Consider the following 12,100-nt stretch of genomic DNA (forward strand, 5'->3'; position numbering starts at 1 on the left):
AGATGTTTTGATTGCGAGAATGACGAAGATAGATAGATAGATAGATAGATAGATAGATAGATAGATAGATAGATAGATAGATAGATAGATAGATAGATAGATAGATAGATAGATAGATAGATAGATAGATAGATAGATAGATAGATAGATAGATAGATAGATAGATAGATAGATAGATAGATAGATAGATAGATAGATAGATAGATAGATAGATAGATAGATAGATAGATAGATAGATAGATAGATAGATAGATAGATAGATAGATAGATAGATAGATAGATAGATAGATAGCGGTACTTCTTTTCCGGGTTTTGAGGAATGATGATGTAAACATTAAGTTGTGTGCTTGGGTGCGCACGTATGTGCGCTTGGGTGGGGTTAATATGTAATCACAGCTAGCGAGTTCATTTCCCAGTTTCCCGCTATAGTCACTTTCCATGGAATGCCACATTTGTGTTGGGGCATTTTGTTCGTTTTTCTTCCCCTTTGGTGCGTTGAGCAGTCGTGAGTTCGGAACCCTGCTATCTCAGCAACGTCACGTCGTGTACCATTTCCTTTGAACATCTAAGTGATCGCTGCGTCCGAACAGTTCACAAAGAAAATGGAACTTTAACGAGGTCTGTTCGCAGAGAATACAGGGATACCTAACGGTTGTTAACAGGTAGTATGGTCACAACAGAAAGGGTCTTTTAATGAGAGATAACCAAGTGCACACGACGAATGTGAACAGAGAGGCGAGAGTGCGGTAACTGTGGCGGAGGCAAAAGAGCAGAAAGACGTGGCATATACGTTGCCACGGGCGGCGCAACCCCCCCCCCCCCTCTAAAATTTTTTTCGACCCCGTCGGCGTTGCTGCCGCTGGGAGGCGGCACTCACCAGTGACAAGCTGACCGACCGACTTTGGGCCGTCCGGCAAGCCGAGGATGCCGCCCGGGTCCAAGGGCTTCAAGCTGTCACCTGACGCCATCATCATCGACGGAGAGTGGGACGGGACAGGGGTTAATCCCCTCTTCCCCTCGCCTCGCCCGGGCTTTTAATAAAGTTTATTCACTCACTCACACCCCCCCGCCCCCTCAGTAAATAATATCCTTGCGTGGCACCTGCGGATTTGATCAGTCGCTAGGAAATTAGTGATGCGTGTCTGTCGCATTTGTGTAAACGCGATTATTTACGGACGCAGTGATATGCCAGAAATATATACTTTCCACTCAATAGGCTGTCGTAGCATGATCCCGCTAATTGAGTGTAAATCCGTTCAGACATACGTCGACCGGTGGATGCGACATGCGCTGACGTATACATGAAGTTGTTGTTTACCTCCGAAGGCGATAAAAAATGATCATAAGAGTAACAAAAATAAAGAGGAAAAACTAAAACACCTCCACGCTGTTGCTCCAAGTGTGTTCCTTCGCCCCCCCCCCCCCTCGCCCCCTTCTTTTTCCTTTCACGTGGTGTCATGTGCATATATATGCAATCACCTGCAATAAACACTGAGTTGTTAGTTAGCGCTGTGTCCCGTCTTGCTCTGTCGTCTGTGTGATTTTTTGCGCTACTGTTCCGAGCCATGCAATATCAACTAGCCCACCAGTCTGTCCTTTTAAGCTCCAAGATCAAACAGAATAATCAAGCTCACATTCAAGGTCGAACGGAATCATGAATTTCCAGGCGATGTCATGAACCTACATGGTGGCCACGATGAAGTCCCTGCATGTTGGAGACGCGGCCTGAACGCGACTGGCTGGCATTTGTGAACCCCCCTCCCTATCCCATCTTCGCACACGATGTTGTCAAATGCTTTCAGTCGTGACCTAAATTTCTTATTTACGCCGATTCTGATTGGGTTAGTACTCGAACGTGGCCGCCGCGGTGACTCCTGTATACGGTGCAAAACGTCTATTAGGCGAACCAAAGAATCGCGTGGTCAGTTAGCAGATGATTTAGACGTGAAAACAAACAAACAAACAAACAAACAAACAAACAAACAAACAAACAAACAAACAAAAAACGAATATGGGATATGAAAACCCTCAAAAACAATTAGTAATAATAAGTGCATCCCAGCGGTGTCGGTCGTCTTCGTCCTCTTTTGAAAGCCAACTCCCGGTTTTGTTCAGAACGCATGGGCCGCTCTACGTGACATAATTTTTTTTCTATTTCTTTGTTTCTAATTTTTTTTAATGCGAGACAATGTGACATAACTTGTGTTCCACGTGTATACCGACACCAGTTTTAGCCCGTATGTCCACCCGTCCCTCATCTCCGGCGTGGTCTAGTGGCTAGGATACCTGGCTCTCACCCAGGAGGCCCGGGTTCGATTCCCGGCGTCGGAAGAGTGTGGTCTCATGGTGTAACGGTTAGCACTCTGGACTCTGAATCCAGCAATCCGAGTTCAAATCTCGGTGAGACCTGCCTTTTTTATAAGCGTGGCAATATATAATACGAATTAAGCTTTAATGTTCGTTTTTCTTTCAATCAGTGATGATTTCAAGGACACATCAGCTTCTTTTGTTGTTTTTTGTCTCTACAGGTAATGCTCATTGCGTAGGTGAGGTTTGCACACCCAATTCATTGTTACGTGGCAGCACTACCAGAGTGATAACTGAATGAAGCAACAACGGAAAATTAGAGCGAAAGATCGAAAAGTGATCGGCGACGACTTCACAATTAAGCAACTAGAAATAATAACAGTTGGACCGCTACAGTCGTGAAATGAAGCGAGCATTCTTTATAGTGAACGCTGAAAGAGTCGTGTGCATCTTTCGAAAACAGGAGGGGATAAGGTGGCTCTCCAATCTTGTTACGTCAAGTGTTGGATGGACATGCGTCACTCATTGGCGTAGACAGGGAGCGGAGGGCACTCCGTGCACGTGCTCTCCTCTTCCCCTTCCGAAATTTCTGTGTGCCGTAGGAAGGAAGGAAGGAAGGAAGGAAAAAAAGATATTTTTAGAGAGAGAGAGCCGATGGCAGAGTCGTCCGAGGTGGGCGGTGCCCTATAGTCCAGGACGCCATGGGCCTGAGCCGAGATTGTTTACCAGAGATTGCAATAACTGCGATAAATTAAACGATGCTCTGCGACCCCCGTCCAAGTATCCGACCACGAAACCTCGCTCCGCTAACCTTCACTCAGAAAAAAAATTACACCCCTTGAGTGTCAGTGGCATGTAGAATTTCACTTACGCGCACTTCGCGGACATTTCGAGGTAACGCGAATATTTCTTGGCCTCTCGAATAATTAATTGGGGCTGCATATGAACTGATTGCCGTGTCTACAGCCATATACAGCAAAAATATAACATCGAAGAATAAGAATCGCTTGTGCCAGAACCTCTGCAAAAACGGATAATTGTGTTTTTTTTTTTTCCTCATGGCAAAGTGATGTGATAGTAGCGCGAGCTTGAACAAAGAGATCACAAGGACACACGTTTGTCCTCGTGCGTGTCTTCCTTCGTGTATCTGCTCTCGAAGCGAATAAGCACCATATGCATGCTTTCAACTATACAGGTTCCCGAACGAAGAGCAGGTGCCGTCGAATCACTCGACGGAGGCCAAGAAAGGCCGAGGTTCGTCGAATAACTCTGCTCTATTCAGTGCTCGTGCATACGCAGGCAGTAGCGGAGAGGCAACATAGACCAACTCTGGAAAGCAGCAAAACGAGTAGCTACGTGTGATCGTTCTGTGTATGCCGTACATGTGTTTACGCAGTAGCTTTGCTACATGTGTGAAAACGATGACTGCGAAATTGACACGTAAATGTTATCAAGTCGCAGATGTACTACGTTATGATAAGGGAGTACAGTAATCGTGTAGTCACGGTAGCAATAATAATAATAATTTTTATAAATTAGAAGGTGTGGCCCGAAGCATCTGTCGGTGCCAACGTCTCGCTATCGATGTCAGCGTCGTTATTCGCGTGTTCACAAAACCGCTGCCCAGACGCGTTTCAACGAAAAGTGTCGCGTCACGAACAGCACTGTAGGCGGACCTCATCCACTTTGTATAAATCTATCCGATGAAAAAAAAAGGGGGGGTTAGATTCCAAAAGCAGTGCAGCCTAACACATCTCCTGAATGCGCAAGCATTCCCGAGAGAAGAATGCGAGATGTTGACTCGTGTCGCACACATCACATGACCATGGTTCGAGAGAAGCACGCGTGACGTCGTGCTAATGATTGGAGCAGCTGCGCTTGAAGTTTAAGGCTCAATCCCACCACCGGTCAAGCATTTCTTCATAGTATCGCAGGCGGGCTTCACTCGCTCCGGAGTATATAGAGGATAACTCAAGACGTGTTGCGCTTACGTGAGAATGCCATAATGTGCACGGCGTCCAAAGTTTCAAGAGATAGCGGCGAGGTGGAAATGTCACTTAATTTGATAGTGAGAGTGTCCATGATCGCCCGTGAGGCACGCGCGCGTATACGTATAAATCTGCTGCCGATATAAGCTATAGTTCCCTACGCTTTGGAAAACAGAGGGCCAATTCTGGGCCGATGTCGTAACTATGCATGGGCCCCGCAGTGATACTGTGCATGATACGGTGCAGGAGACGAGCAACTTTGTACTAATAAAGTATATAAGCGTATCACGGAAGGTTCGCTTCACAGATTCCAGCATGTGCGTTGCATCTGCGTTTCATATACCCCTCAAACATATGAGCCCGCTATCATACACTTCGACATTTAGCGCTGTATAGCCACTTGAACTGCTTATTTCTTGTTAGGGGAACGAGCTGAGGATAAGTCGATGTTCATTCAGAAGGTGCCAAGGAGAACAGGCCATGGGCGAAAACTTAAGTATGTGACACTGAAACCAATGCTACCAGTCCAGTGAACGCTACGAATCCCAAATCAGTTCAGGACCATGCATCGCGACTGAACTGGCGACATCAGCGCCTGCATGGCGACGAAAACGTTGCACCTTCCTGCGAGCCGAGAGAGCGGCGCAGGGTGCATGCAGCGGCTTACGAGGAAGCACGCGAAACACAGGGCGTGTCACGCTCTGTAACGTCACCACGCACGCTACTGGACTAAATACATTCGCAATAAAAACTCGTCACGGGGCCTTTGCGTCACGAGACTATCGGTTCGCATTTCGCGAAACCAAGTCGGAGTTGGGGTGCGTGCTCTTTCGGCCGCAACGCAGGCGACGACGGGTCGAAAGAGGCGCCTCGAGAAAAGGCCGCGCATTTTTAATGACGAGAACAATGAAGGCGAAGACGAGCGGCGCTGATTTGGTCGTTACGCCGCCAGCGTGGCCTCTCGAGTGAGCGCCCTGGCTCAGTGGCGTGCCGTCTAGGCCTATATGAAGCGCGGTGTTCTCGTCTTCATTCCCCGAAAAGAAAGATTTTGATAGTACGAAGCGCAGGCACACGGCCCACGTACTTCGGTTTATATATGCCCGTTAAAGAACTTCGTACATGCAGTCAAAATTGAGCGCCGAGTCTTCCACGTCTTCCCTGCGTTACTTTGCGACGTTAAACCCCGGAATATTCGGCACCGCGCTGGAACCCGAAGCCGCCTAAACGCAACAAAGCTGGGATGGGAATCTAAATAAATCGTGTCTTCGTGCGTCGTCGAAGCGTTGTTGCTGAATCTTATAGAGATCCCAACGGAGCCCGAAGCGGCACTGTAGAGACGGCGCATGTATCAAATTAAGGGAACTCGAGATATCGGCATCCGGTATATATGCAATCGCATAAAAGCGTTCTTGGAAAATAATCAACTAAATGTTGCAATTTTTAATGATTCGAATAACGTCGAATGGCGCAGCTGCGATATTCTTGCAATAAAACTTTGGTTTGGGACAATTGGTTCCTACTTTGTCATTTGAAGAGCAGCATAAGAAAACACAGACAAAGACGGCGAAAGTATATACACTCCCGTCCTGTGTACTTGCGCCTTCTTTCTGTTTTCTTGCTCTGCTCTTCAAGAGTCAAAGTGGTATTCTTGATGACGAGCAGACTTCTATCTGCGTGTAACGTACAGACGCATACGCATGATCGACTTGCGCTGGACACCGGAGCACGGGTGAACAATTCGAGGACCGCCTTCACGAGAAGTTCTCAGTTGTTAGTAACACAGCAGTTCATCCAGTTCTGATGCTGGACATATTTGTTGTCGAAGCCGATTGGCCGATTGCACAGAGCACTTACGAAATAAAACTTTGTGTATACTCAGTCCGTACTCCTTTGCTTGAACAAACCACTGTAGCTGGGATTCGGAAGTAAAATGAAAAATTAAACCGAACGACCGGAAACTTGCCTTAACCATGGGGGGTCCCTAGGGTGGCTTTTAAGGATTCTGTTAACGTAAACTCTCAGCCTGTGCACATCCAAACGCTAGTGAAACGAAGAAACGTTTTTATATGGTCACCGCTGGAGCGATCTGAGTATAAAGTCGAAATTTGAATAACGACCGTCGAAAATAGTTTTTTTTATAAGCCCGTTACTAAGCTCCAACTTGGTGCCCCCCCCCCCTTCTTTTTTCATGTTTAAATAAAATGGCAAATTTTACTAAAGAAACTATGAGTCATGGATAAAAAATCAGCTGCCAACAACCGGCTGGAATTTTATAGCGAACGATAACTATCATCGAAATCGGCTGAACGCTTACCCAAAAGGGAAATTTTAGCGCTTTAATTCTTTTCCAAAGGAAAACCTGAGCTAGGATTAAGATAAAGCTTTCTTTTCTTTTTGTTTACATTGGAAATATGAAACCACCTGTCTACGTACATTTAAGTGCACGTTGAAGGAGCCCAGGTTGTCAAAATTAATCTCGAATTCCCCGCCATACGGCGTGCCTGATGATCGTATCGTAGTTTTAGTACGTAAAACCCCAAAATTTATTTCCTTTTTTTCTTCTTTTTTATTGCTGCAATATGGACAAGCAGGTGGCGGTCTGGGACAAGATCCAAACGCTCTGTTCTGTGACTGTTCTACTGCCCATGTAGTACACAGACAGCGTGCGTCCTAGCTTTGTCGCCAAACGAAATGTCTTCTCATCCAGAGAATCTTTTTTTTAATCACCGGCTTACACTTCACTAAGAGGCACTGTTAGGTCACACTTGCTAAGCGTCTCAAGCCAGAAATTAAGTCGGAAGGTTATTACGAATGTTATCCTTCCTTCCTATATATAAGTGGACGCGGGTTCGATCATTCTCGCGTTGAAATGTGCGTTTAAGAAAAAAAAAACTACCTCCGCTTCACGGACACCGATGAAACAGCGATGCTGGTGGCGTTCGCTTCGTCAGGCTAACGCATTTCTATGCTTTGCAAGTCTTTCAGAGATGTTGTATCACTGCTATTCATTAAACACTCTTTGTTAAGCTTTGATGAGGTAGCATAGTTTTATTGCACCTTGACCATACCACTGTTATACACAGGTTTACAAAGAAGCCTTCGCTTAAGATGCTCCGATATGTTGTATCACTGCTCTTTATTAAACGCTATTTGTTAAGCTTGGAGGTGGTATAGGCCACCACCTTTTATAACCACAAAGTAGCACGTGACAGTGGTGTGACTGTGGTAACGCGCACGCCATTTGTTGGGCTAACGGTTGCCTTCTTTCTTTTTAGTGGAAGTTGTTTGTAGTAGGGATTTACACAATTTCTGTGGCACATACCCGTTTGTTGGGCAAACTGTTGCCTTCATTTTTAGTCGACCAGTGGTGAGTAGCGGGATTTACCCAACGTCTGTGGCGCACACCAGTTTATGATGCCCACAAGCGTTACCACGGATCCCGGACATGAAAGGCTCGACCAAGAACAGCTTCGCTTTAAAAATGCTCGCCAGAATGGCATACACGTGTACCACAGGCTTAACTCGACAAAGTTACAGCATTTTTCTTCCTTTTTCTAGTTTTTTTTTTACGACGTTGCGGCAAGTGGTGCAATAATAAAAAAGAAGAAAAGAAAAAGTCGATCTGATTTCGTCGTGGATAAGGGATGGCTCCTTCGTTCATCAGGGGAATAAATTACCTTTCGCTCATTGCTGTCGCGAAACAGTGAAGCACGAGAAAGTAGAAAGGCATCTATTTCTGAAAATAGATTGGTTAAGTACTCAAATCGCGATTACACGAATACTTTATTAAGATACTTGCTTGTGACTGTCACGTTGATTTAGAGCCTTTTTATAGTATATTACACATGCAACGTTCTTACCAATCGTATATCATGTGAGTATATTGTCATGGACTTACGGGGCGAGCAATCTGAGCAGTCACGTTCACGTGGAGCCCAGTCTTACGCGTTACTCACGTGATTTATTCATTCGACTGTATATAAGGCTCGGGCCAATCGTTGGAAAGGGGTGTATTTCAGGGTAGCTAAGAATTAATGTCTGGATACAAAGACCACGATCTTGTTACGAGGCGTGCCGTAGACACATGGGTGCCCCGGATTGAGTTCTTGAACATACCCTTTACTGCATGGTACACGACCTTTTTATTTATTTATTTATTTAATTTTTAATTACACGCTGATCGTAATGCGGCATCCGCGATCGAACCTGTGATGCCGTGTTCCGGAGCGCAGCGTCATCGACACCGAGATACGGCTGCGAATCTTGTAACTGCTAAGCATTCATTGAGACATTGCTGCAAAGACGGTATCTTTCTTTTGTGTTTTTTTTTTCTTTTTTGGCAGTAGAACAAAGACGATCATTGGCTCAGAAATTTGAGGGCACTGCAGATAAGCATACATAACGCTAAAATGCGGCGGCTCGAAAACGTCATCAACTCCGAGCACTGCGTGCGTCAAGCGCAGCAAAATCGGCGTCGACCCGACCGTATGGCCACGTGGTTCTCTTCTAACGTTTTCTGCTATAGTTGGCTCACAGTCGTGCGAGGATGGCCGCAGCGAAATCTATACCATATTCACCTCGCCGAAGCAAACGAACCACGTCGCTGCTCGCGTCGTGACGATAGCCGCGGTACGAGAGTGCTTCGTGCTTTTATCTCCCATAATGGGACGCCGTGTCAGTGATCGTTTACAGATACAGCTGGCGGGCTGCAAATCGAGCGCGCGACGTTTAAGCAAAAACAGCTCGATATATCCACCAGACCATGTCGCGAAACCACCGCGCCCACTCCGCAAGTTATACAATACCGCGTGCAGAAAGAAGGGCCCGATCGAAGCTGGCACCACGAGTGACGCGGCGTCCACGCATCGTCCACGCGATGCTTGCATTTGTGACATTGGTGGACCATGCGTTTGTGCAATAAGGATGGGGGACAGCAGTTTGCTTGTGCCCTCTCGCAGTACCAAACACAGGGCATATTTGACGCTTCACGTCCAGACCAATAGATCACGCTTGAATAAATGCGCGCAACCGCGAGCAAAACAGTACACACCACACACACGCACAAGATCATATATATATATATATATATATATATTATATATATATATATATATATATAGAGAGAGAGAGAGAGAGAGAGAGAGAGAGAAAATGGAACAAAATAACGTGTCTTTACGTTAAGTAAGTGATCGATTGCAGTCGCTGGTATGAGAACGCGAGGCGGAGTCGATAAAAACACGGCACAGTGCTTGGAATTCTCGTCCTCAACACTCGCCACGAGATAACACCGGCGAAGAGCCTAGTCTATTATTGTCCTTCTATGACAGCTTAAGTGTATGTGCGCCTTCCATGGCTCGATATCTGTCATCATAGTAGAGCGCCTTGTGGAAGCTTCATTTTGTAATTTGCGCCTAAAAATACCATTCGTTTTGGATCTTCCATTCTTTATGACGTTTTAGTTAAATACAGATTGTTAATCTTTATGAGTCATCAAGAGAGGAGAATTCGAACATGCCTCAGAGACGCATCGATCTTCCGACGGAGTTATGCGGTGTCATTTTTAACACTGAAAACAACTTACGACAAGTAACCATTGCATTGTGCGGAGCTACGACTGTTTATTTTGGCAAACGAGCTGCGTGGAATGTTGAAAGCATTCTCTAGCTCGCAAGTTCCTTGTAATTTACGATGAACCTTTGCTTACCACCATATGCGTTCATTGCTATTCCGAGTCCGTACTAAAGAAATGCGGGGCCTTTGCACGCACCTTGAGCCTGCAAACTTGCCTGACCGCTATATAAGGACCGTTTTGAATGCATCAAAGCGTTAGAGTTGCGCTAATTAGTGCGGAGTAGGGCCCGAGGCAATTATCCGGGTAAGAATTCAGAATCGACAACATTCATGCGCCGCGTGTTCTCCTTCCAAGAGAGATGGCTCATTTGAATTGAGGCCACCTCTGGGATCCCTAGCTAAACGAGGCTTATAATCGCCCAACGGTTGGCTGGGGAGCCCTTTTCTGAACTGAGTGCCGCGCAGATTCTAAATTGCACGCCCTGCTTTTCTTTCCTTCTTACACCTGACATTATACGTCATATGTGTTATTCGCCCATTTCGAGCCCCGTGCCGAGCGAAACCCTTCGAAACGACTTATATTCGTGTGATTACACCTTTCGGTGATATTGCCGTAAACATTATTTTTCATTGTTGCTTTTGAGGAGGAGAACAAGACGATGATGACTTATGCCGCCGCTTCTGTCTTAGCGCAAGGGCCAATGACGGCCAACGAGCCACCAGCAACTATGACGGAAGAAGAAGAAGAAAATAAGAACATATACATGGGGCAGGACCGTTGAGACCATGCTATAAGATTCTGGAAATTCACGACGATAGTGTAATAGAAGTAGCGAGAGGGCTGGGTAATGCGTGTGGGGCGGTAATGTGCAGTTTTGGAACTGTTGCCCACACATTGGATAAAGAACAAGATCATTGTTTTGATATCATCACTTTGGTTACAAAGTGTCTTTTAGATTTTTTTCCTTTCTTTTGCGCTAGTATCGACAAGCTTGACGCAAGGTTTGAGAAATGCTCTCCCCAGTTCTAATTTTCTGCGCAGAGCATCACAGGTTGACACTGCCCTCGCCTAGTCACGACATGCCGAAGAGGGCGGTGCTTTGCTAAAGTACTCAACTTCGAGTGCGCGTACCACGGACCTGTCGATGGTCATGCCACACGCAACTCCGTAGCTCGACACCCGTTGGAGTTTTCGTATTAATAGGGAGTTTTCGAATAGGGGCCCCAAAGGTTCGGGGCCCCAAAGCCTTTTGCGTGTGCTCGCTTTGGGTCAAGCAGAAGCTAAGGTTTTCGAATAGGGCCTGCGGCGCTTTGGACACTCCCCCTGTTCCAGGTCCCTCTAGTCTTGGCCAAGAACCGTCGCTCCAGTGGGTGCCGTCATGTTTGTTTGACGCAAAGCTTCTGGGGCAGGCTTTGGGGCTCCCGCTAAATTCGAGAAATAGCGTCCCCAACGCAAAACCTAAACGCTATTTGGGTCTCACGCATGCGCAGTGGCCTTGACGCTATTCCTTTGGGGCCCCAAAACAATTGGGGCCCCTATTCGAAAACTCCCTAACGACGAAATCAACGAGAAGTGATAACAGTGTCCATAACTGTGCCATCACCTTGTGAGGCGTAAATTCATAAAACTTGCAAGCAAGGTTCACCACAGTTTGTAAATGTCGGTATCGCCAGTATTTGGAAAAAGTTACTCCCGATGTGGCCTCCTCCTTCCTTTGAGAGAGAGACAGAGAGAGACGCCAAATGCCACGCATGCAGAGCAAGAAGCGCGATGTCTTGCCCGCATGAAGCACTGAAAAGTCTTATACTCAACTAGCATGTTATTCACTTACGCATGCGTCTCACAATTATAATACTAATAATAATTGTTGGGGTTTAACGTCCCAAAACCACAATATGATCATGAGGGACGCCGTAGTGGAGGGATCTGGAAATTTCGATAGCCTGGGGTTCTTTAACGTGCACCTAAATCTAACTACACGGGCCTCAACCATTTCCGCCTCCACCGAAAATGCGGCCGCCACGGCCGGGATTCGATCCCGCGACCTTCGTGGGATGCGTCTCAGCTGAACACAAAGTTATCCCTCACTACATAACTTGCTCCAGCGTTATTTACTGCGAAACCAACATCGTTTCACGCAGTTGACGTCATTTAACCGTAAATTTGTCGAAGATTAAGTAACCATATGCAGCATACGCCATACCAGCGGTTCGATCAGTGATCAATCCTCGTA

At 46.3% G+C, this 12,100-nt stretch overlaps 2 non-coding genes across 2 annotated transcripts; both read left to right on the forward strand.

Annotated features, from left to right (window-relative positions):
* The first annotated feature begins 2,259 nt into the window (after nt 1–2,259).
* On the forward strand, nt 2,260–2,331 carry Trnae-cuc (transfer RNA glutamic acid (anticodon CUC)). Its single transcript has one exon. It is a non-coding gene; the product is annotated as a tRNA-Glu (tRNA).
* Nucleotides 2,332–2,337: 6 nt separating this feature from the next.
* On the forward strand, nt 2,338–2,409 carry Trnaq-cug (transfer RNA glutamine (anticodon CUG)). Its single transcript has one exon. It is a non-coding gene; the product is annotated as a tRNA-Gln (tRNA).
* The last annotated feature ends 9,691 nt before the right edge of the window (nt 2,410–12,100 follow it).

The sequence above is a fragment of the Rhipicephalus sanguineus genome, chromosome 1, assembly GCF_013339695.2.
Source record: "Rhipicephalus sanguineus isolate Rsan-2018 chromosome 1, BIME_Rsan_1.4, whole genome shotgun sequence".
Classification (NCBI taxonomy): domain Eukaryota; kingdom Metazoa; phylum Arthropoda; class Arachnida; order Ixodida; family Ixodidae; genus Rhipicephalus; species Rhipicephalus sanguineus.